Source organism: Panthera onca, chromosome E2 (genome assembly GCF_046562875.1).
Source record: "Panthera onca isolate mPanOnc1 chromosome E2, mPanOnc1 haplotype 2, whole genome shotgun sequence".
NCBI lineage: Eukaryota > Metazoa > Chordata > Mammalia > Carnivora > Felidae > Panthera > Panthera onca.
The window spans coordinates 60,904,063-60,930,769 of NC_138353.1; the positions used below are offsets into that span (position 1 = coordinate 60,904,063).

General features: G+C 47.6%; 1 protein-coding gene across 15 annotated transcripts in view; it reads right to left on the bottom strand.

Annotated features, from left to right (window-relative positions):
* ANKRD11 (ankyrin repeat domain 11) overlaps positions 1-26,707 on the bottom strand; it is a 180,982-nt gene that overhangs the window by 151,141 nt on the left and 3,134 nt on the right. Inside the window, exon 1 of one of the 15 annotated variants that reach the window (XM_078439138.2) lies at positions 22,598-24,249. The exons of the other annotated variants lie outside the window; for them this stretch is intronic. The gene's annotated coding sequence lies outside the window, so the exon portion shown is untranslated. Of the gene's footprint in view, positions 1-22,597; positions 24,250-26,707 lie in introns of those variants that run through there. 15 annotated transcript variants of the gene reach the window in all.

Genomic DNA, 26,707 nt, shown 5'->3' on the forward strand with positions numbered 1-26,707 from the left:
TCCAGCTCACTCCCCTTCCGTCCAGGCTGGCCTCGGGACTCGTGACCAGAAGCATGAGGCAGAAGTGACGCTCTGCAGGTCTTACGGCCCCTACTCTCGTCCTTCCACGGTTCTTAGGAACACAGCAGCTTCCACTGCATGGGGAACCCAAGCCCCGCCGCTGGACGATGGCAGGCACACGGCTGATCACCCACCCACCAGCCAGCCGTCTAGACAGCTAAGTGGCTTTGAACCCTGGAAGACAAGACCGGCTTAACATCTGAGAAAGAACCAACGCTCTTCACATATTTACAAACCAAAAAAGCAAAACCATACAATCAACTAAGTATATGCAAAAAGCTTTGGATATAATCCAACATCCATTCCTGAGAAAAACTCTGCAAACGTGGAATAAAAGGGAACTTCTCCACCGGATGAAGTGCATCTCTGAAAACCCTACCCTGCCATTACAGGTAATGGTGAGAAGCTAGCACTCCCCTCCCACAGTAACAAGTGAGCCTCAGACTGAGCCTCGGACGCAGGTCTAGTCTCCCCACATCTGTCCAACACTGTGCTGGAAATTCCAGTCAGGGCAGTCAGATCAAAAGGAAAGAAGGGGCGCATGGCTGGCTCGGTCGGTGGAGCACGTGACTTTTAATCTCAGGGTCGTGAGTTCAAGCCCCATGGCGGGCGTGGAGCCTACTTAAAATAAAAATGAAAGGTATCCAGATTAGAAAGAAGAAGAAAGACAGACTTCATTTGTGAACCACAACATCATCTATATAGAAAAAACCAACAGGGTCTATTAGAAAGCCACTAGCAGTGGCACGCCTGGGTGGCTCAGGCAGTTCAGCATGTGACTCTTGATTTCGGCTCAGGTCATGATCTCACGGTTCGTGAGTCTGAGCCCTACGTTGGGCTCTCTGCTGTCAGCACAGAGCCCGCTTCAGATCCTCTCTCTCTCTTAAAAATAAAGATCAAAACAAAACAAAAAAAAAGCCACTGGAACTAGTGAGTTTAGTGTGGTTGTAGGATACAAAATCATTTTTCTTAAATTGACACCTGTACTAGTGCCAAAATAATCAGAAAAAAAGTTTAAATGCCGTTTACAACAATGTCACAGTGTGAAATACATTACGGATAAATGTAACAAAAGACGTGCACGATTCCAACACTAAACACGGACGGAAGGAAGCACTGTTCAGGGGACTGCAGCCCACTGACTTCAACGGGAAGATGTGTTGTGTTCACGGGGCAAAGTCTCAACCGCACCAGACCAGCTCTCTGCAACTCAGCCAGGCAAGGCCATCCCCCTCCAGGTCCCAGCAGGCTCACCTCTACAGCCGCCCAGCCACTAAGCTGTAACCTGGAGCTAATTAACCCTCTGTGTCAGCTACACTTCAATTAAAAAAAGAAAACCCCCAGCAGGCTTTTTTGTGTATTTTGACATATTGATTGTAATATTCGTACGGAAATGTGAAAGACCTAAAATAACCAAACAACTTTGAAAAAAAAGAAAACACAAGCTTGAGGACTGATATTCCCAGACTTCAAGGCTTATTATAAAGCTACCAACATGGTGACACCATGCCATGACAAGGACAGAAATCGATGGGGCAGAAGAGAGTGTCCAGAAACAGATCCACCTGCATACAGACAGCTGATTTTTGACAAAGACACAAAAGGCAACGGAGAAAGAAATGATTCCATTTATATAAATGCTAAAAACTTCTGGAAATTTTATAAATAAATTATAGAAAACACAAAGTATTCTACAGCTACAGAAAGTAGATTGGGGACAAGATAGGGCAGGGTGGGAGGGAGGGATTATGAAGGGTTCCCAAGAAACTTTCTAGGATGATAAATATATTATTATCTCCACTGTGGTACATAAATATGCCAAAATTTACCAAATTGTATACTTTAAGAAGTAGTTTATTGTATGACTGTACCTGAATAAAGCTAGTAAAAAAACAAAAACAAACAAACAGTAGTTACCAAGCATCAAATGTCACCCTTGGCAAAGCAAACCAGGAGGAAAAAAATAAAATTATTATTTAGGGCTATATGCAGTCACTGTGCTAGCTGCTTTAACAGTCATTAGCACATTTATTGTTTTTTTATTTGTTTGGGGTGGGGGGGGGATGGCACACACGCACAGAGCAGGGGCATAGAGAAGGGGTGGGGGGAGAGAGAGGGAGAGGGAGGGAATCCCAAGCAGGCTCCGGACTCGGGGCTCAAACTCACCAAACCGTGAAATCATGACCTGAGCCAAAATCAAGAGTCAGAGGCTTAACTGACTGAGCCCCCCAGGCACCTGGTCATTAGCGCATTTAATCAGGAAAAAAAAAAAAAAAAAAGAAGCCCAGAGAGGCAGATATAATTCCACTTCTTACAAGAAAAGCAAGAGGGGCATTTGGCTGGCTCAGTTGGTGGAGCAGGAGACATTTTTTTTTTTTTTTTTAGTGTTTGTTTATTTTTGAGAGAGAGAGAGAGAGAGAGACAGAGTGTGAGCAGGGGAGGGGCAGAGAGAGAGGGAGACACAGAATCCGAAGCCGGCTCCAGGCTCCGAGCCGTCAGCACAGAGCCCGACGCGGGGCTCGAACCCACGAACCCCAAGACCATGACCTGAGCCAAAGTCGGACGCTCCACTGACTGAGCCACCCAGGTGCCCCTCTGAGCATGGGATTAGAGCAGGCCAAGGAAAACCCTGGGCTCAGCTCCACAAGGACCACAAGAGCAAACACACTGCCCGACAGCCCTGAGGAGCCCAACAGGAAGAGCGCGCTCTACCAGAGGCTGGCCTGTGAGAAAGGTTCAGGCCGCCGTGGAGATGTTTAAGGTACAAGCAACTGCCCAACCCAGGCCCCAGTTCACACGCAGCGCCACACAGAACAGAAGGACAAGGACAAGGACAACCGTCGGCAGTGTACCGTAAGCACTTACGCCCTAACCATCGGGCCCTGTCCCCGAGCACAGGGCAGCTGGCCACCAGCACCGGGCAACGTAGCTTCACCCAGCGCAACAATGCACGTTTTATCCTGATTTTTTAAAAACTGTATTTACTCTCTGCCAAAGGGTACGTGAGCAGTAAACCAAACGTGATTAGCACCGCTTCCCACTTAGCAGGCATAAGGCATCACAAGTCAACACACAAGCCTCTGTGAGAGCAGAGGCCCACCTGCCCCCATGCGAGGCCTCCTCCAGTCTGACATCCAGGTGACTTCTTGTAAAGGCGCTCCCAACGGAGAAGGAGCCCCTCAGGATCACGGACAGAAACATCAAATGGCACCATGTTTCAGGGTTCTAAGTCCAAGAGGACATTGGCCATCCGTATTCTGAGGCTGAAATTGCAGACAAGCACTCCCAGGGCACAGAGCAACAGCTAAAAGGAAGCAAGAACGGGAGACAAGCAAGGACGTGGCCTTGATTCTCCAAGTTCCAAATACGGACACCACCTATGCTTTTATTTCTGCACAAAAAAGGAGAGGGAACCCACCTCTCTAAGTTAGGTGCAGTGTTGGGGAGAGCCAGGCAATGACTATGAGAACGAACTTCAGACTCACACAACAAACCCAGCTGTGAAAATAAGTAGATTTACTGACACTGAAAGCAAATGAAAAGCAAGAGGGTCAAGGCTGCCAGAGCCCAGGACTCACAAACACACCGCTTCCCTCTCAGTTCCCTCTTGAAGGCTTGCTGTGCGGTGATGCTGTTTCGCGAGGGGCCTGCCCACCAGGAGTGTGCCAAGGCCCGTGCCTGGTGTCTGCAGGCAGGGAAGACACCTAAGGAAGACTGTAACACAAAACCCTAAGTTATTACCAGAGAGTGGGGCAGAGGGCACCAGTCTTGCCAAGTGGGGGCAGAAGTCACACACGAGGAGGAAGCTAAGCCAGGAGACCAAGAAGGCTGCCTTGGAAGCTGAGGCCGGAAGGGTGAGCGTGCACTGCCGGGAAAAGTGGGGAGCAGAGAATTCCAGGCAGAAGCCACACCATTTAGGGGCGCCTGGGTGGCTCTGCTGGTTGAATGTCCAACTCTGGATTTCAATTCAGGTCATGATATCACAGTTCATGAGATCGAGCCCTGTGCCAGCTCTGGGCTGACAGTGCACAGCCTGCTTGGGATTCTCTCTCTCCCTCTCTCTCCCTCCTCCCCTGTTGGGTCGCCCTCTCTCTCTCTAAATAAACTTAAAAGGAAAAAGAGAGACAGAGACAGAGACAAGTGGCCAATGCTGTCCAAAAGGCCTCTGAGCATGCTCCCCACCAAGGGTCCCACACACTCCACAGAGCCCAGGCTGGAGCAGCAGGACATCGGCGTGGCTAGAGCAAACTGACAGCCTGGACTTACTCCTGACCCTAACCCACTGTCACCCCGCTGCCTGGAGAAAGACAAGGGGCAGTTTGGTTCACTTGGCTCGGAGCCTGGCATTCCACGGGCCCTGCCCAGCTGGCTCACTGACCACACCCATCATCTGCTCTTTACCACAAACCTGCCTGACAGGAGACACAGGGAAAATGTCAGCAGGTAGCAGGGCAAGCATCCAGTTCAATCCAAACTCTCTTTTCACCCAACCTGTGGCCATCAGTCTCGGTCCTACTCTCACCAGTGCAAGTGGGCCCGACAGCACAGAGCACAGAACAAGCAATCGGGGGAGAGCGTGCCAAAACAGATGCCACCCAAGACCGGCACGCCAGAATCTAGGGACTGAGAGCTCTAAAAAGCACCCCGTCCCTTGGGGCGCCTGGGTGGCTCAGTCGGTTAAGTGTCCGACTTCGGCTCAGGTCATGATCTCGCGGTTCACGAGTTCAAGCCCCGTGTCAGGCTCTGTGCTGATGGCTCAGAGCCTGGAGCCTGTTTCGGATTCTGTGTCTCCCTCTCTCTCTGCCCCTCCCCCGTTCATGCTCTGTCTCTCTCTGTCTCAAAAATAAATAAACGTTAAAAAAAATTAAAAAAATAAAGTTGATATATTAAAAAGCACCCCGTCCCAATGGCACCCCAGATGGCCCACAGACCCTAAGAAGACCCCGCCTCTGAGGGGAGTCACTTCACCGGAGTGGAGAGTGGGTGGGACCCGTGACTTGCTTCTACCCAATGGAATATGGCAAAGGGTAGAGGATGTCTCTTCCTCGGTCAGGGGGGCAGTGTGGCAGAGCCAAGCGTGTCGGCACCTCCATAATACCTCCTGTTACGCAAGACCCCATCTTAGGCTGGAGCCCAAGACTCGCTACCTGTGAGAGGCTACCTGTCAGGGCAAGTAACTGCGGGGACCTCCCGGGACCAAGAGCGGGGACCTCCAGGTGGCGGCACAAAACAGGGACTTTACAACTGCAAGGAAATAAATTCTTCTGATGACCTCAGACCACTCCCCGCCCCCGCCTCCAGCTTCCACGGAGGCCACAATTCCACCTGACATCTGGACTGTGACCAAGTGGGACCATGAACGGAGGACCCTGCTAAGGCATGCCTGGACTCCTGAGCTACAGAAACCGCCAGGTAATACCTGTGTATCGCTTTAAGCCACAACCCCCTGTGGTCACCTGTCCCGCGGCAGTAGGCACAGAACCCACCCGCACTACTCCACACGGCCTCCTTACCTACACAAATGACAGCTGGATACAGGCCTCTCAGCCGTGAATTTCAGGAGAACGTCTTCAGAACTTTAAGTCTCCGTTACAACATACGATTCAAACAAACTATGCCAACCGTGCTGAGACCAAGTTCTTCCTCACAGACCTTGTAGCTTCCAAGAGCCACTGTACTGCAAGGTTTTCTTAGTAAGTTAACAGAACGCTGCTCTCTGGGGTGGAATCTGCCACCTAAGGACAGTCCTAAGGACGACGCACAACAGATGAAAATCCACAGTTCACACACAAAAAATCTCGTTTAAAATCGAACTTAAATCTTCAAATTGAAGGCACTGATCGCCTTCCTCCCTGCTCAGCAGGGTGCAGGGCCCTCCCTGCCCTCTCTTCCTGCCCTCGGCTGCAGAGACACGAGGGTCTCAATTGGGGGCTGGCTGCGGGGACTTGCACAGCTCAGGCCAAATTTTGGCATGTCTTAGTTAACAGCGATTCTCAACAAACCCTCCTGCCTGTGTCCTGAGAGAGGATCTTACAGGACAGGCGGAGAGGCTGGGAGACAAACGCACACACAGGAAGGAAACCCAGGACCACTCAGCCAAAAAACAAAAGCCCCCAGCACTTAAGCTGGAGGGAAAGAAAATCACACTGTTCTAACCATCCAGATCCCAAAACCTCTGTGACCAAACAGGGTGAGAGAAGAGGACAATTCGGGGCCCTCCCTCCGGATTCCCGATTCCCGCTGCAGAGAGCTGCAGCGGGTGAACAGGAAGGGTAACCCAGCACTTGATTAGCACTCACTACCACACCTTACTGTTTCCATAGCAACCAGAAAGACACTGTACAGCAACCAGCTTTACATGAAAATCATTCTCCATTACAATGAAATGCTACAGTCAGGAGAAGCATTTTGATAAAGAACTAGATAAACAGTGACAATAATGCTAACTAGTCACCATCCACACAACCAACCAATTATTCTAAAATAATTTTATACTGTCCGCACCAGAAGTCTCAAAGCTATTTTATGAGTACTAAAACTGCTCTCAATGAAGTACACCAGGTCCTCCGCTTTTGCATCCGGGAGCAGGGTCAAAAGCTACCACAAAAGCAATTACAATCAAAATCAAAAGTACAACCAAATCAAAGTTCTCACCTTTGTTCTAACATCTACATCAAGCAAGAAATGCCCTCCAAAGCCTGAAAAGGTATAAGGGACATAAAGACCGCTGAGCAAAACAATGATGGAAAGATAGAAACACAGATTCTGAGAAGAAAACAATTCTAGCCAATACTCTCTCACAGCAAGACACAAAATCACAAAGCCAACTCAGGTCCTGTCAACCTGCTGTCAAAAAAGGGAATCAAATTCACAAGACCTTGAGGCCCCAGGGCCAGCTCAGTCAGTGGAGCGTGCAACTCTTGACCCCGGGGCCTTGAGTTCAAGCCCTACATGGGGTGTGTAGAGATGACTTAAAGAAAATCTTGGGGCGCCTGGGTGGCTCAGTCGGTTGAGCGTCCAACTTCGGCTCAGGTCATGATCTCACCGTTCATGAGTTTCTGCCCCACGTCGGGCTCTGTGCTGACGGCTCGGAGCCTGGAGCCTGCTTCGGATTCTGTGTCTCCCTCTTTCTCTGACCCTCCCCTGCTCATGCTCTGCCTCTCTCTCTGTCAAAAATAAGTAAACATTAAAAATAAATAAATAAAATCTTCACAAAAAAATTCAAAAGACCTTTTCTTCAACACCTGGAGAGCTAATTCTTGCTTGTCGCGATTCTTAATAACCCAGCCACACCCAGGAGGTAGAATCAGAACTCTGAACTGCAAGACGGTTAACGTTAACATTTCGTGTTACTCTCTGTTCTGAGCTTGTTTAAAGAACAGTAAAGCGACTTGCTTTGTAATGATATAATTATTATTTACATGTCAACATGAGGAAGAAATACAAACAAAGCTGGCCAAACCAGGAGAGGCGTCTGGACCATGAGGGCCCACACCTGCCTCGGACGGACCAGGCAAGCAGGCAGATCCGGACTCGGCGGGGCGGGGCTCTCCCAGCAGCAGCTGTGGATGGGGAGCCCTCCAGCTGCAGGGACTGGGCAGCCCAGGAAGACTCTTCTCCCTGTTCGCACACAGGGCGGGGTGGGTCCTTGTTCCCCATAATGCCACCGTGACCGCTGCCACTCCATGCACAAACAGAAGACGACAAAGGAGTCACCATCCACCACCTTCTTCCTGGACTTGGTATTCCTTCCCCAAATCCATTTGTGCTTCTGGAGACCAATCTCTGCCTTCAGAGAAGACAGTCCAAGAGAGACTTTCCCCTTCTTCCAGAACCAGATACGACCTTCAGCCGAGAACCATCCCCTGGCTTTGCAGGTGACTTGAACCTCCCAAGCTGACATGGTTACATGATCCTTGCGGTCCACAAGGGCTTTCACCATCATACAGACACGCAAACGCACTACAATCATGGCAAATATGAATAACATTAACTGTTTACACATTAATTTTTTCAGCTTTTCCTAGACAGAAATAGAGAAATCTCTGTAAAATATATCCACCAAACACCGGTCCCTCAATGTATGAAACCTTTCCATCCATTCAGAAAGGATGACTGGTTTGACGTTCTCTCAAAAGTCAGAATTTTGCCCCAAGGTCACTTGGAAACATGTAGAACACGAAGCAGTTAAATGGTCTTTAAAAATAAATTGGAAGCATTCATACATCATTGGTGAACATGAGCCAGCACCATCTCAACTGAAAGCAATCTAGAAAACCAAAACAGAATTTTTTAAGTTTACTTATTTATCTGGAGAGAGAGCATGTGCCTACATGGCTTGCGCCAGTGGAGGAGAGGCAGAGAGAGCCCCAAGAGGGGCTCCCAAGCAGGCTCCTCAGGCTCAGCATGGAGCCGGACATGGGGCTCGAACTCTCGAACCACGAGATCGTGACCTGAGCCAAAATCCAGAGTTGGATGCCCACCCGACTGGTTCACCAAGGCGCCCCTAACATCGAAATTTTAAATACCCATAACCCGTGACCTAGCAATTCTAGGAACGCAGCCACTAGATATGACTTACACACACATACAAAAATGTTCCTCTGTCACAGTAAGATGCGGGGAACAAGGACACGCCGCCAGTAACAGGCAGGTTAAAGAAGCTGTGGCACACCCGCATCATGACGATGAGGGACAACCAAGCAGCTCCATACGTGTGAGTACGGAGTCGACCCCCAGAGGAAGTGCACAAGAGCGAGCCTCTGCCTCCAGCACCTGCACCAAGCACTGCACACGCTCAGCAGCGTGCACGCGCAAGGACCACCCCGCGGGGACACCCAAGGCGTGAAGCACTGGAAGGTCGAGGACCAGGGGCCAGACTTCCCGTGCCGGCCGACACAAAGAGAATCACAATCTGCAACGCGAAAAGTGAGCATAAAGACAAAAGCAGAATAAGACCAAATTGCGTGAATATAAGAAAATATAAAATTGTAGCTCTCACGACAGAATCCACCTGCATCACCATGCGGTCTTAACAACCCTAAGTACAGGGACTTCCGTTTTGTCCTATTTCACCTGAAAATTCTAGCCAACCTCTGTCAAATGTCAAGATTTTACTCTTCGTATTACTTATATATTCTCTATCATAAAAGTGGGCAAGACCTAAGCCATCTAACACACAAACATCTCTGTCTTTCATTCCTTTTTCCTTTTAATGTTTTTATTTTGAGAAACAGAGCATGAGCAGGGGAGGGGCAGAGAGAGAGGGAGACACAGACTCCCAAGCAGGCTCCAGGCTCCCAGCCCTCAGCACAGAGCCCGACGCGGGGCCAGAACCCACAAATGCGAGATCGCGATCTCGCTACCTGAGCCGAAGTCAGCCGCTGAACCGACCGAGCCTCCCCAGGAGCCCCCGTCTTTCATTCTTCACTCCTGTTTACTACCCGCACTGGAAACCGACACTGGAGCACACCCCACCCTCCTCCCCACACCTCGTCCTCTCCTCACTTCCCTAGGAACCTGGCCCTCTCAGAGGCATCAGAAGAACCGGGGCGTAGACCAGACATGGCCCTGACTTCACAGTCTCTCTGCAGACCCTTCCTCCTCTACAGGAGGACACACAACACACACTCACGTATGTGCACAGACTGGCACCCAAGAGCCGACTGGCGATCGGTAATGCGTGGAGCTCTTCAAGCTCAGAGCTAATCAAGGGTAAAACAGGAAAAATGTGCAGAAGTCTACTCCATGAGCATCTATTAATGAAGACAAGCAGCTTAAGAAACAATGAGAACAAGGTTCTTTGGTCTCGTCCATCATTAAAAGGACACGGTTTAAGCATGCTAAATTTACCTCACCAAATGGTGCGGCAGGAAGTACTTCTCCCACTTTTGCGTGGGCACGTGAAACGGAGAAAAGATACGAACTAGCACAGGTACACGTGCCGGCCCCACACAGACTCAAAGGCTCACGCTTCCTCTCCGTCTGCATATCACTGGAGCAAAGTTATCGCCAACAAAACCACAAAATCATTACCATGCAGAAGCAAAGTATCAGGGCACCTGGGTGGCTCAGCTGGTTGAGCATCTGACCCTAGATTTCATCTCAGGTCACGATCCCAGGGTCGTGGGATCAAGCCCCACATCGGGCTCTGCACTCAGCATGATTCTCTCTCCCTCTCCCTCTGCCACCCACCCCAGCTTGCATTCTCTCTGAAAAGGAAAGGAAAGGAAAGGAAAGGAAAGGAAAGGAAAGGAAAGAATTCAGATTAATCATCTGATATCTAGTTCATATGTAAATGTACAAATGTCCCCATTTAAAAAAAAAAAATTTTAGAGAGTGAGAATGCATGCACAAAGGGGAGGGGGACAGAGGGAGAGAGAATCCCAAACACGCTCCAAACTGTCAGTGCAGAGCCCAATACGGGGCTCAAACCCACGAACCACGAGAAGCCAAGAGTTGGACACTTAAACAACTGAGCTACCCAGGCGCCCCTCCAAACATTTTTTAAAAGCCATTGTGTTCCCTCCCTCCAAATCAGGATCCAAGCAAGGCTTCCTCATTGCACATGGTCATTAATACAGACTCAGGTGAAACATAAGGTAAGAACATCTGATAGATGACACTATGAATCAGGAGTGACGAGGAGTTACATCACATGGTTAAGGTAGGGACCACCAGGTCTTCCCACTTACAAAGAAACACATCAGGGGCGCCTTCTTGCCTCAGTAGGTAGAGCACACGACTCTTGATCTCAGGGTTGTGAGTTCAAGTCCCACGTTGGGCATGAAGCCCACTTTAAAAAGAAAAACACACACATGACCCTTTGCAACCAAGAAGTAATCTATGGAGTGATCCTTCATCACGATATGAATACTTTGAACCAATAATTTTGCCTATGTAGGTAAAAAGTGTTTAATCTAACTTTAATCAAGCCTTTCAACCGAACTTCCAATTTACAGGAAACACAGGACAAGGAACAAGTTAAACCACATAAGCAGGAAAAAGCCAGACGACTCAAGAATGCATTCCCCTCTACAGATGACTGGTCTGGACTCACGAAGAAAAAACAAAGCAAGGAGGGTTATTTGACATTAAATGACCAAAGACAAGCACATGAATGGGATGAACACACGTGTAGGTTCGACCTAGCATTATCGACCTAACGGGCTGTACTATCTAAAATGGTTTCTTAGGCGTAACGTGATGCTGCAGAATGCAGGGTGCAGTCACTGTACAGAGACATCCATGAGGTAGAAGGGTCATGAGGTCTACATCTCACTTTCAATTTTCAGGCAACAGGACACATGGCAAATGTTAACAAAGGTTTAATCCAGATGGCAGTACACGGGTGATCGCTGTACTCTCCCTGCTTCTCCGTATTTCTGAAAAGTTTCATATTAAAAAGTTGGGGTGGGGGGGGGAAACACTGACTTGCTGCCCAAGTTTAGTAGACTAAAAGGTGCTTACAAAATCAATTAATCAAAGTACTCCAGGAGCACCTGGGTGGCTCAGTCGGTTAAGCATCCGACTCTTGCTTTCAGCTCATGGGTTGATGAGTTCGGGCCCCAGGTCAGGCTCTGCACTGACAGAGCAGAGCCTGCTTGGGATTCTCTCTTCCTCTCTCTCTGCCCCTTACCTGCTCTCTCTCTCTCTCTCTCTCTCTCTCTCTGTCAGAATAAATACAAACAAAACAGAGTACTCCATAAACTAAGCATTAAGACGACAGAAAATTATTGTCTATTATGTTAAGTGTGACAAAGGTAATGCGACTGCGTAAGACACAGGCCTAAATGAAGTTTAAATAAAGTGTACGGTAAAGTGCTAATTGTTAAATCTGAGTGATACGCATAGGATGTTCATTTTACCACTCTACTTTTCTGTATTTCATAATAAAAAGTAAAACGAACGCTCCTCTGAAAAATGTGTTACTGGTGCAGCTGCTGTGGAAAACACGTTGGCAGTTCCTCAAAAAGTTAAACGTAGAATCACCACGTGATGCAGCAGCTCCACTTCTGGGTATATCCCCAAAAGAACGGAAAGCAGGAACTCGGACAGACATATGCACACCAATGTCCACGGCAGCATTATTCACAATGGCTAAGACACGGAAACAACCCAAGTATCCATCAACAGAGAAACAAAACTGGCGGGACGCCTGAGTGGCTCAGTCAGTTAAAGTGGCCGCCTTAGGTTCAGGTCACGATCTCTCAGTTCGTGGGTTTGAGCCCCGCGTCAGGCTCTGTGCCGACAGCTTGAAGCCTGGAACCTGCTTTAGATTCTGTGTCTCGTTCTCTCTGCTGCTCCCCTGCTTGCGCTCTCTCTCTCAAAAATAAATAAACATTAAAAAACAAAGAAAAAGAAAACTGGTATGTACATACAATGGAATATTATTCAGCCTTAAAAAGGAAGGAAATTCTGCTCACAACAGGATGAACCTTGAAAACATTATGCTAAGTGAAATAAGCCAGACACAAGTGTACAAATACTTATGATTCCACTTAAAGGAAGCACCTAGAGTCATCAAGTTGACAGAAAGTAGATGGTGGTTAACAGGAACTGGGGGAGGGATAAATGCGGAGTTACTATTTAATGGGGACAGACTTTCCGTTTGGAGTGATAAAAACATACTGGAAACAGTGGTGATGATTACACAACACTGTGAATGTCCTTAATGCCACTGAATTAGACACTTGTAAGATAAAAGGGTAAATGTTGTTATTTATAATCACAATAAAAAATACAAAATAAAGGTGGGGAATTTATGAATATACAGATCAAGGTCACAACCCCCAACTCTACACCAGAGAGAGCTCTGGCTAAAAACGAACAAGTACAGATAACCTCACTTTTTTGAAAGTTTGAGTTAGGCCACTTGACTTTTATGAAAGACCTATACTGGTACCAGCTTTCACTAACCGAAAGAAATCCAAAGAGCATTTTTGCTTTTGCAAAACAAGAATTTCAGGGGCACCTGGGTGGCTCAGTTGGCTGAGCGTCCGACTCCTTGCTTCGGCTCAAGTCATGATCTCACGGTTCACGGGACTGAGCCCCGAGTGGGGCTCTGTGCAGACAGTGCTGAGCCTGCTTGGGATTCTCTCTCTCCCTCTTGCTCTGCCCCTCCCCTCCCTCAAAAATAAATCAACTTAAAAGAACTGTTTTTACAAAAACAGAATTCAGGGGCCCCACCCAGCTCCTTCCCCAGGAACTACATTCAGAATCCTAGCATCAAGGGGCACCTGGGTGGCTCAGCTGGTTGAGCATCCAACTCTTTGTTTCAGCTCAGGTCATGATCTCACAGGTCCTGAGTTTGGGCCCCGAGTCCAGCTCTGCACTGGCAGCCTGGAGCCTGCTTGGGATTCTCCCTACCCCTCCTCCATTTGCGCTGTCTCTGTCTCTCTCAAAATACAGAAATAAAGCTTAAAAAAAAAAGGGGGGGTGGCGCTTGGGTGGCTCAGTCGTCTAAGCGTCTGACTTCGCCTCAGGTCACGATCTTGTGGTTTCAGAGTTCAAGCCTCCCTACAGGCTCTGTGCTGACAGCTCAGAGCCTGGAGCCTGCTTCTGATTCTGCGTCTCCCTCGCTCTCTGCCCCTCCCCCCCACTCATGCTCTGTCTCTCAAAAATGAATAAACGTTAAAAAAAATTGTTAAAAAAAAAAAAAGAAGAATCTCTTCATCAAGCCTCCAGAGCTTTGAACTGGATCTTTAAGCTTCTGTCCTTTACCTCGATTTATTTTGTGTGACCATTAGCAGGAGGTGTCCTGAGATAGGAGAAAAGCCTAACAGACGTTTTTTGACTCTGGGAACACTCAAAATTTTTCCCATACAAATCAATGGTAACTGCTTCCTTGCTTTACATCATTTCAGCTTAGAAGAAAGCTTCTTAGGAGCGATCTACTTTCGGACAGGAGGAGAAACTTGTAAAAGGCAAAGATCAACCCTGCGATGCAGGAACTTTCTAAACTATTCCCTGAAAACCTGGCTAAGTATTGCAGTATTTAAGATGAGGATCACCCTTTTCTTTTCTTTCCTCTTCTTTTTTTTTTTTTTTTTTTTAATGTTTCCTCATTTTTGAGAGAGCGGGAGAGGGGCAGAGAGAGGGGGACAGAGGATCCGAAGTGGGATCTGTGCTGACAGCAGCGAGCCAGGATGCGGGGCTCAGACTCACGAACCCTCACGAACTGTGGGATCGTGACCTGAGCTGAAGTCGGACGCTCAAGAGACTGGGCCCCCCAGGTGCCCTGACGAACACCATCTTCCTAACCAGCTTACTTCAACCACATCTTTAATGAAGATACCTCTTCATTAAACTGACTCACCTGATACAAAGTGCTTAGCTACGAGCAAGCTCTATCAAAATCTTGATAACGAGGACCCAGAACCCTACGTCAAAGCCATTACCCTTTTTCCTCAACACACTGGACGTAAGCTGACCTCACTGGACGCTAGAGCCGCAGAGAAGTTACAGGCAGAACACAGCCGGGGCGTGTTTTCTTCCTTTCTTCAAGTTTTCAGAGCACTGCTGATTGCACACCTTTGGATATGATTTAATTGTGCTTCATGAAAAAGGGCTCACCGTAAAATACTTTCAGAATTATTAAACACGACTGACACATTTTTAAATGTTAACCATTCGACCTCACATTTGTTTCTGGGTATTCTTCTATATCCAGCTTATTACGGCTTCAAAAGAAAAACAAAAGAAATGTTTTTAATGGTTTAACGTGCGGAGTGCTTAATAAATTGGTCCTGAGGCTTACTTTTTCAGAAACAGTTCCCAACTAGTCTCCACCAGGACACAAAGGACAAGTGCTCGGCCAGCCTGGACCCAGACTGTGGGGAGCAGCACGCACACCCTCGGGGCTGGCAGGCTCAGGCCCAGAAACTCCCCCACGACTCGAGGGCCGTGCTAAGACTGCCAGACTGCACGCGGGAACCATCACCCTGACAGACGGTCCGACTGCAACAACGACAGAAGGAAAGACGACAAGCAGAGGATAAGTAAAGGCAAATCGTTGGGGTCTACCGTTCTTTTGAAATCTCTCAAATCTATACAAAGATAAGAGATCCTATTCCTCACGTCAGCAGCAGTATGTAGACCCCACCCTACACCAGTAACCAACCTGATGTCCCCCGTCCCTCCAGAGAACATTCTCCCCTCACCCCTCAAGTCAACACACAGGGTCCCAAAGAGCCAGCGCTCGGGCCTCACAGCGTCCCCCACAAGCCACCTGGAGGTCCTTCTCACGACAGCCTGGCACCCTTGCTGTACTCAACACACAGCAGCAGCGGGAGGCTCCTTCCTGGGACTGTGTCCTGTGCTCAGACCTGATGGCTGGTGGAGAGCAGTCCTCCGGCGCATTCCTGGCACAACCACCAGCAATCAGCAGCTTCTTCCTAGGAATTTTTCGTTAGGACTTCTCATAAACAAGTCTCCATGCTTAATGAAAACCCTTATTCCCATAACTCTCACATCAAAGAACCACACCTCAACAAAATGAAACCTTGATCATTCCCAAGTTTTCCACAACGAGGTGGTATGGAAAACTAAACGTGCCTGAACTGAGCCCCCCTCCGGCGACCCACGGGCCCTCACATGAAATGACCCACGCCAGGTAAACATCCCACCTCTGCTAACTCTACGGACAATGTGCCACCCTGCTGCCACAGTCCCTATGAGTTTTGGGTGTCAGGAAACTGACCTGGGAGAGGGTAGTGTCACCAGAAGAACATTAATTACCAGGCAGGTTTGCCTCCTCTATGAAACAGATGTGACTCGATACAGAAAAGATCTCATTACTCAGAAACGACCTTTCATAAAACTGAGGACTATTTAAAGCAGCCTGAAAAACTACTTCCCTAGACTAACCAGCACGTGACACTCACTCCTGTTATCAATTCGGTTTACAGACTATGTGTAAGTGCTAACCTTTCACATCTTTCCAAGCAAAGTCGCCCTACAGACGCACACTCCGGCCACAATGACTGGGCAGACAGGAGCAGCGGTCAGAGCTGGTGAGCCATGTGGACTTCAGAGCACTCCCAGCTGCCACAAAAATCCCGTGGCCTCGCCCTGTTCAAGAGGTTTTTAAATGGCACTCTAGCACTAAGTGAACACCAGCGAGATCTTGCCATGATCTCTGTTTTTTCCAGTTTTACTGGCAAATAATGGACACACATCCCTGTGTAAGTTTAAGGGGAACAACAGGCCAGCCTCATCTATCGTTCCTGTGTAATGATTTACACACCAGGTTCAGCTAGCATCATCTTCCCACACAGACACAACAGAAAGGAAAATGAGAACAAAACCGTTTTCTCCTTGTGTTGAGAACTCTCAGGACTTACTCTTAACGACCAACCGTCCCGTGTGTCACACAGCGCCAGGAGCTCGGCACGCCCCTAGCCCCCTAGCGCTTACTCATCTGATAACTGGAAGTCTGGACCTTTTCACCACCACCTCCAAGTTCCCCCTCCCCCCACCAAGTCTGATCTCCTTTTCCGAGTTCGGCTTTTGTTTTGTTTTGTTTGGATTCCATAGAGTATTTATCTTTCTCTGCCTGACTTATTGCACTGAGCGCAATGCCTTCAAGGTCCATCGTGTTGCCACCCACGGAGGATTGCCTCCCTTTTTAACGACTGAATAGTATTTCATCGGACCACAACTTTTTTATCCATCGCCTGTCAGCGGGACATTTAGGTTGTTTTCTCAGCTACCGTAAATAATGCTGCAATGAACATAGGGTGCGGACACCTTCTCAAGTGAGCATCTGCATTTCCTGTGGATACATTCCTAGAATCGGTTGCTGGATCATAGGGTGGTTCTATTTTTACTTTTTGAGCATCCTCCATACTGTTTTCCATAATGGCCGCACCACTCTGCATTCCCACCAGCAGCGCTCAAGGGCTCCCTTTCCCCCACAGCCACGCCAGCATGTGTTATCTTTTGTGCTTTTTACCATGGCCGTTTCAACAGGTGTGAGGTGACAGCTCGTTATGGTTTTGATTTGCATCTGCCTGATGCCTAGTGATGCTGGGCATCTTTTCACGTATCCGCCGGCCTTTTGTACATCTCCTTTGGAGAAATGTCCACTCAGGTTCTTGGCCCATTTCTTAATTGCATTATTCGGGTTTTTGTTTTTTTGGGGGTTTTTGCTATTCAGTTATAGGAGTTTTTTATATATTTTGCATATTAACCCCGTAGCAGATATATGGTTTACAAATATCTTCTCCCTGTTCGTAAGCAGTCCTTCCATTTTGTTGATTGTTCCCTTTGCTACCATGAACCTCTTTGTTAAGGAAAGCTCCATGCGACAAGAAGAGAAAACCCAAGTGATAACATGATGTTAACAACAGAACATTAGTATAAACTCACTAACATCTGGAACAAACTTGACTTTTACGTTTTACGATCCAAAGAGTAACTTTTACTGCTTAATTAAATCGCAACATTTGAGAAACAGGCCCATATGGGAATAAAAACTTAAAACCACTGCCTCAGTTATACAACGCTCTGCCCACCTGAAATCACAGCCCTCCAAAGTATTCCCGGACAAACAAACAATAACAACCCAACCTAGTGAGGGTGAGGAAAGGCCACGACTGCTGAGGGACTCTGCAGGAGTCCTCCAACCCACCCCCCTCCCTGCTGTGACTGGCAGCCGTCATCACTGGAGTCAGGGGCACCCGTAATTTACAAAATCCAGACTGCGTTGTTCTGCAGCTCCTACATGCAGTCTGCAAATCAAGAAAGGATGCCTGGCAGGGCAGCTGGGTGGCTCAGCGGGTTAAGTGTCCTCCTCTTGGTTTCGGCTCAGATCATGAGCCCTCGGTTCTCGAGTTCAAGCCCCACGTGGGGCTCTGTGCTGACAGCACAGAGCCTACTTGGGATTCTCATTCTCTCTCTCTCTCTCTCTCTCTGTCTCTCCCCCCTGCCATGCACACGTGTGCTCTCTCAAAATAAACAAACTTAAAAAACAATTTTATTTATTTTTTTATTTTTGTACCAAGAAAGGAGAAGGGGCAAGAAAGGCAGAGACCTACAGAACTAACCATGGAACCAGAGGCTGGATTAGCTCTGTGACAGTATAACAGCTATAAAAATTTTTCTCCCTCAAAGAAACAGCAGCTGTCAACCAGTGGAAGGAAAAATGTGTAATGTTATAGAGGGGCTGGTAACAAGGAGATTTAGCAGAAGTGTGGAGAGTGTAAGTAAAAGTAAACAGAAAGGGGGCGCCTGGGTGGCTCAGTCGGTTGGGCGTCCGCCTTCAGCTCAGCTCATGATCTCACGGTTCGTGGGTTCGAGCCCCACATCGGGCTCTGTGCTGACAGCTCAGAGCCTGGAGCCTGCTTCGGATTCTGCGTCTCCCTCTCTCTCTGACCCTCCCCCGTTCATGCTCTGTCTCTCTCTGTCTCAAAAATAAATAAACATTAAAAAAAAAAAAAGTAAACAGAAAGAAGTTAGCACACCACACACGAATAGTCCACCCGTGGCCGAGGCAACTCCCTTTAAGAGCACCCTGTCCCGGGCACCTGCAATGGTCAGGCTGTCCGAAACACGTATTTGCGCTCTACCCTGATTTCTGCAATGCGATGAAACTACATTCAACTTAGAGTCCAGCCAACAGAGACAGCCACACAACAGAAAGCTGCCAACGCCAGACGCCCAGAGTCTCACTACTGCCCAACCACAGACAGACACAAGGACAAAGCCCCTCTGCCCCAGCACATGGTAACAGTGTTGTGACGGAGCAGGAAAAAGCCTACATTGTACTGACTTAAAGCAAATCAGGAATACTCTCACGTAGGTAATATGCTTGGCACACATTCCAAGTGTTACATGTTTGTTACATGGAGTACACGTCCTGACTGGTATCGTCCCTCTTCTCAAGCCACAAGCCTGTTTTCTAAGTCATTAACTTTTAAGATTGACCTTTCACGCAAACACCGATCAGGTATCTATTGATACATGCACTGACATATTTAAAATGTAAAACAAACACAAGTCATAAGTCTAACGAAGTACGGGGGTGTCTGGCTGGCCCTGTCAGTAGAGTCAGAGTGTATGTACCCTGATCTCAGGGTTGGGAGTTCAAGCCCATGCTGGGTGTAGAGATTACTTTGGGCAAAATAATAAGACAGCAAATCCTTCTGCATTGCCTGCACTCGCAGGTTATTTCTCCAGCCCCCCAAATCTCCAGCCCTCCTATATGAACCCAAAACTACTATCCTTGGCCTGCAGCTCACACGGCCTCAACCAGACTGCCCCTGTCTTGGACATGAGGTCTGGCCTCCTGGCCTCCGCCCGTCAGACTGCACCATGACAGCAGGGGCGTCTCCACCCCCTGGGCCCCAGCCCCCCTCCTGTTTCTCTTCCACGGCCTCCCACACTCCATCTCTGCCACACCTCCTCACCTGCCACCACCTCTCGCCAGACTGCCCCTCACTTGTCTGCCCCATTCCATCCACTGAGTCAACTCAACTCCCATTTTCCAGCATTGTGTATAAATACGTGTTAGTCAGCACCACTTGGCCTGGACGACTCGCTCACGCAGCGCACCCGAACCCCCTCCCCATTTCAAGGTCCTCTAGATGCTTCAGGAAGGTCTTAGCCCACGCTGCCCTCCTCCGATGACAGGGCCGCCTCCCCCCGCCCCCCGTCTGGGGCGCTCCCCAAGCTCTGCCAGGCCTTCGGCCAGGCTTTGTCACAAGCCCCCCACTCCTCACTTTTCTGGGATGGGCCTTGCTGCCACTCACTTGAATTCAAGTTATGCTCCTATGACAAATTTTACACCCCCCATCATCCATTTCCAACTAGCTGTTTTACATTTTTACCTGGAAAACGGTGCACCTACTTTCTACAGCAGTGTTGCTGGTGTGAGCTTTCCTAAACCTGATGATTTGCCCAGAAATGGAGGGCGGTGGTCAAAGTACGAACTGGAAGACACAAGGCTGACCCTGCATTCACCTGCCTCCAAGAGCAGCAGCCAACTCCCCGTTTCTCCGCTCCTCCTCGAGTTCAGGCCCAGGAGCGCTGCAAAGCCTCCCCCCGGTGCCACTCTGACCTCCATCTGGCCGTCCACCACCTTCACCCTGGGACACACCAGGGGCCGTGCCCCGCACCCTCCTCGGCAGACCCGGTCTTACACAATTTGAGCCCAGTCCGTTTTCCCAGCTTTATCTGCCGCGGTTTGTTTCCAAGGGCTGCGTGTTCAAACAGGTCTAGCTGGCAAGTCCCACATTACAGCCTATCTCCCAGTCCTTCCCACAGTCTTTGACAGCCTCACCCTGCGTTCTGCACCCCGATATCTCACCGATTCTTTTCAGTTTTTTTTAATGTTTATCTGCGAGAGACAGAGCGCAAGCAGGGGAGAGGCAGAGAGACAGGGAGACAGAGAATCCGAAGCAGGCTCCAGGCTCCAAGCCGTCAGCACAGAGCCCGACGTGGGGCTCCAATGCACACACGGCGAGACTATGACCTGAGCCAAAGTTGGAAGTTTAACAGATTGAGCCCCCCCAGGTACCCCTTTCACGGGTTCTTAAATAACACTTCCTCCGTGACATCTCCCAGACTTCAGAGCCAGAAATGCTCTCTCTCCTCTCAACTCCTATTCTCATGTCACAGCACCCCCCCCCCCCAACCTCTCTTCCTTCCCAACCTCAGGGTGGGGCCATGTCTCAGTCCCTCTGTGCACCCACAACACAGCCTGGCCCAAGGAGCAGTGAGTAAGAGTGACTAAACCAATATAACGTGGGAAAAGCAAAGTGTGTCTAGTCTGACGAGTCCCCTGCATAAGACAAGTAATTCATTCCAGTTGCAAAAAAAATTTAAGACTGCTCTCCTACTATAAGGCAGCCTGCATTTAGAAAAGCAGTCAGAGAAACCCAGAAGTCAGTGGTACAGAGCTCTGTAACTGTGCCAAATGGGTGAATGGTTACAAAGACATAAAAACAAATCCTGTACTCTTCAAAATCGCCAAGGTCATGGGCACCTTGGTGGCTCAGTCGGTTGAGCATCCTTGGTAGGGGCTCAGGTCATGATCTCACGGTTTGTGAGATTGAGCCCCACGTCAGACTTCACACTGACAGCATGCAGCCTGCTTGGGATTCTCTCTCCCTCTCTCTCTGCCCCTCCTCCACTCATTCTCATTCTCTCCCTCTCTCTGTCTCTCTCAAATAAACAAACTTTAAAACCTGTCAAGGTCATAAAAAACAAGAGCCGAGAAACTGCTACAGACAGAAGAGACTAAAGAAACAGTAACTAAATGTCATGTGGGACCCTGCAACACTAAAAGGACCCCAGTGGAAACATGGGTGAAGTCTGAATGAAGTCTGGGGTTCAATCGAGAGTAACATACCAATGTTGATCTCACAGCTTTCACAACCTTAGCAGTGTTATGGGAAATGTTACCATTCAAGAACCTGGCCTAGTACTACTGTGTGTCCTACTTCTGTATATCTAAAATTATTCCAAAATAAAAGTTTATTTTAAAAAACAAACAAACAAAAAAAGCCAGACCTCATCCAGGACAAGTATTTCTACCACATTCACTAACTCCCCATCAATGCCAGACTACACTGGCTGGCTGATGGCTGAGTCTTCCCAGAGCCAAGATGGTTCTGGTGAACTGAGGCAAAGCACCGGAGCCAGCTCTATGACCTGATCCAACCCCACGTGATGACCGCATCCATGGAACCCTAGCATAGCCAGCAAAACACTGCTCCCAAAGAGTCCCTATTCTAATCCCTGGAACTTGTGGGTATTTGAGGTCACACGGCAAAGGGGAATTACGTTTGCAGGTGGAATTAAGGTCTAATCAGCAGACAGGGTGCCTAGGCGAGATTATCCAGGTGGGCCCAATATAATCACAAGGGTCCTCAAAAGTGGAAGAGTGAGACAGAACAGAGTAGAAAGGAGATGTGACATTGGAAAGTCAGAGAGATGCAAAACTGCTGGCTTCAAAGATGGAGAAGAGGGGGGCACCCGGGGGCTCAGGCTGTTGAGCGTCCGACTAGGGCTCAGGTCATGATCTCACAGCTCTCAAGTTCAAGCCCTGCATCAGGCTCACTGCTCCCCATGCAGTGCACAGTTAGAATCCTCTGTCCCCCTCCTCTCTCTGCCCCTTTCCCACTGGCACTCTCTCAAAAATAAATAAGACATTTTTTTAAATTTTATAAAAGCCCTTAAAAAAAAAAAGAAAAAAGGTGGAGAAAGGAGCCACAGGCCCAGGAATGTGAAGAGCCAGTAAGAGACGAAGAGGCAAGGAAACAGTGTCCCCCGGAGCCCTCAGCAGGAACTGGCCCTGCCAACACCTGGATTTTCCCCCTTGAGATTCGCGTCAGGCTCCTAGTCTACAGGACTGTACAATAACACATCTATGTGGTTTTAAACCTCCAAGTCTGTGCTAATTTGTTACAGCAGCTATAGAAAAGTAAGTGACACGACCGAAATACAAAAACACAAGCGCTCCTCCCAAGTAGGAGTGCACGTGTTTCCCTCACCCCCCCCCCCACGTCCTGTGTCACCATCGAACGTAACTCACCCTTCCTCATCGTCTGTTCCTCAGCCCCCTTGGGCCAACACATTTGGGGGCGTCAAAGAAAACTATCAAGGAAAGGAAAGGAGGAGACTATAGGTTAGATTCCAGGACAAAGATGTTCTTCCCAACTTGCTAACCCCTCACTGCGCCTTTAGCCTTCAAATAGCCTTTTGCAGAAAATGAGAGTTATTGCTTCAACACAGTCCTCTTTAAAACGTCACTCATCTGGGGGCGCCTGGCTGGCGCAATGGGTGGAGCACGCAGCTCTCAACCTCAGGCTCGTAAGCTCTAGCTCCACGTTGGGTGTGGAGGCTGCTTTAAAAAATTAAGATAAATGAAAATAAATAAAACGTCCATCATCTGATGAGAACCCACTTTTAGAAGAATTAGATCTAATAGCTTCTCTGAAAAGAAATAAAGCTCCCGTGTAAATTTCACTAAGGCTGCATCTGCAGAAAATTAAACCATGAGCAAAAGCACAGATCACTTTTCCAAGCTTCATACATAAAGACAAAGGACACAATTCAAAGATTACCTCTTAAGTGTTAAGGAAAAATCTTCCTACAAGAAAATGCTTTGAGTTTTAGCGTATTTAATATAGTAATCTCGAAACTAAAATACTTCAAATTTCAGGTGGACTGTTCTCAACGTAATCCAAACACATCAGGAGCAAATCATCTACGTCTGGAAAGGAAAAGAGTCACAAAGTCTAAACACGCCTTGAAACCGGAGCCCCAGGAAGGGCTGGGGCATTAAACTAAGGACCCTGTCAGTTTCAGACCCCAAAACCTGGGCTTTCTTTTCTATCATCCACAAGGTCAGAGTTTTTCTTTTTAAGTGTTCTGCACATCCTTGAAGTAGCCAGGCATTTTTGTAATTAAAAAAAAAAAAAAAAAATTCCTTCAAGAGTGCTGCTTTGGGTTTTTTTGTTGTTGTTGTTCTTTATTTTTACTTCCTGTTTTACAGGATGTAAAACCACACTTTAGAAACATGGTGCGTGCTAGCAAGGCTTTATCTCTCAAGAGTAATAAGGTTCTTCACTGCTTCCCTCACCTTCTGTATTTTAGACACATTTATACGGTACACCTGCAATGATTTCAAGTTTACATCATCACACAGAATTAAGTGAAAATCTTATTTTGCTAGATATGAATGCAGTGGAACACAAAGCAATCATAACTTAAGCCAAAACCTTACGCAAACGTCTCATTATTTAGAAAGTCATTATTCCAGGACATTAGCATCCTGGCTCTGGAGCTTGCCATTACAAGGAGTGGGGCACTTTCTATTAATGCCCTGAGAAAAGAACTCTATTTGCTACATTTTAGATGAAAACTAACCTCTGATATCACATTTATTAAGCACTCACAAGTTAAATTTCAATTTCACCATTCTAAAAGGTAACATTTTACAGTTAAACAATTGGAAGGGAGGGGGATTTTATGAAATTTTACTTAACCTTGACAAAAATTGTGATCTAGGTGATCAAAAATGTTTTACGTTGAGAAAAGGCCAACACTTTTATAAAGTGAACTGGTGCACACTGGTTTCTTTACAAGTGGAAAACGAGTGCCTACAGATTTTGAGGCTAATAAATAATTCACTGCACAGATGCCAAGGGCAGAGCTGGCAACTTGGGTCCTGCCCTCAGCCAGCCGGGAAGGACACGGTAACTCCCACAACGGCCTCGGCCTAGGCTGGGGAGGGGGGGGGCGGGGGTGGCGGGCAGCCTCCACCGGCAACAGAACTGTCAGTCCTTCCAGCCCTTGGAAACCTCAGCTGTACTAATGGGACAGACCTCTTTTATTTTCACAATGCAAACCCACTCAACTCTTTAGTCACAGATCAGCTTCAAAACTGTGGGATTTCTTAAGTTTTAGAATGGTGTCCCTAAATGCTTTCAACCACAACCAATTCCCCTCACCCCTTACTTACCTAAAAAGTTAAAACCACACAAATTAAGCACACTCTTATCCAAACCAAAAATTCAAGTCTCTGTCACCCAAATTATAGCCATAATTAGTCTCTTCAAAAATCAATCTTTTTGCCAATTACGTAACAGGTTCATTTTTTTTTTTTTAAATCAGAAAACATAAGTGGTAAAAAAAAAATAACATACAGTTCCATTTTGGTGTATTTCCCTCCAAAGAGATTACTTTTTTGGTCATCAAAATGCTAAAACTGGGGTAGGAAGGACATTAAGGCGCCAACTCCATTCTGGAGAATTTATATTTAAACAGAAGCTTTAGTCTCAAAGCTCAGGAGCATTTTTATTACAACAGCTTAGGAGTCAAAAAAAAAAAAAAAAAAAAGGTAAGATAAAATGCTAAAACTTTCCAGGTACTCCACTGCCATACTAAACCACTGCTTACGTTACAAGGGGCCAGAAGGTGCTCAAAGTTCTAAACTAAACACAGCAGGAAACTACACTCAGCAGGCTTTCACCTTTGCCCCGAAAGCAGCAATCTCACTAAAACCGCTTCCAGGAGGCATTTTCCTTCCCACAAAGACAACCTTTCCGTTGATTATTGTCCTTAGGTGTTGTTCTGTGCCGATCTTAAATGTCATATCCCATACCTTTGTCTAAATTGTGAAGAAAATTTGTAATGAAAACAAATGGAAAAATGGCTGAAATCACAAAGCATCATTCCTAGTCAAATAAATGAAAGTTCCTCATCCCAAGTTTCTCCTTTCAAAGTCATTCAAATACTGTATTTTCATATAGAGTCTTTAAACAATTCAACAAGTCTTTCTTGAGCTACTTCTAGAACAAGTGTCATGCCCTAGGAGCAATCACGGAGACCAACCCTATTGTCACTAAGCATGCAGTCCTTCTTTTCACAGGGCAGATGTAATCCAACCCCTGCGTATTCCATCAATTCTGCTAAGTCCTTTTGTATTTATTTATTAACGTCTTCGAGAGAGGCAGTAAAGCAGGGGAGAAGGGGGGAGGCGGGGGGGGGGGGGGGGGGAGAAGGAGAGAGAGAAACTTAAACAGGCTCCACGCTTAGCGCAGAGCACAGCGCAGGGCTCGATCCCACAACCCTGGGATCATGACCTGGGCTGAAATCAAGAGCTCGAAGCTCAACCAACTAAGCCGCCCAGGCCCCCAACTGTGTTTATGTGGCTCTAACAAGGTGGGGTGGCATATTCCTTGGGAGTGAATATTTGACTAAGACCCAGAGGCTGGAGGGAGTCATCCTGTAGCTCTGGACGAGCAAAGATTTGCAAGGGAGGCAACAATGTGCACTCAGCAGGGCCCTGTTCCAGACGGAGGACCAGCATGTGTCGAGGCCATGAGAGAATACGGCACGTGTCCCGATCCAGGAAATGGAAGCCAATGTAGCCAAAGCATCCGGAGTTAAGAGGGAGAGTGATGGGGGATCACATGGGGGGCTTCGGGGAAGAGGTCACGCAATTAGGGTTAGATTGTTAATAACCACTTGGGACCTTACCATAAAAATAACATTTGTAGTTCTACTGTACCATAAAACACTATTTACAGACAGTTTTGAGTGTGGAGGGAGAGAAACAGAGAGTTAAGCACAGAAGAATAACAAAAACCAACAAGGAAACACATAGCTTGGTCTGACTTAGCTTAAAAGATACCACGAATAAGACCCATCAAACAGAAAAAAGAGCCACCTCGGAATAGAAACACCTTGATCAGAATTAACAACCTAGTTGTTAAAGTGGATCATTTCCTAAGCCTTTTAGGCTTTCTATGCTGATTATCTCTAACTGCCTGAGTTCCAGGAGTGACTGACCCCTTCTTTCCTACAGCTGTAAAATAAAACTGGAAAAGTTGAATAGCACAAAAAAATCCATTTGAAATACAACTAAGAGAACACATACTGGGGCACCCGGGTGGCTCAGTCGATTAAGCGTCTGACTTCGGCTCAGGTCACGATCTCACGGTTCATGGGTTCAAGCCCCCCCTCGTCAGGCTCTGTGCCGCCAGCTCGGAGCCTGGAGCCCGCTTTGGATCCTGTGTTCTCCCTCTCTCTCTGCCCCTCCCCCGCTCATGCTCAATCTCTCCCTCAAAAGTAAACAAACAAAAAAATTAAGAAAACGCAGAGTAAAAAATGTCAAGACAATGACTTTTAGTCACTG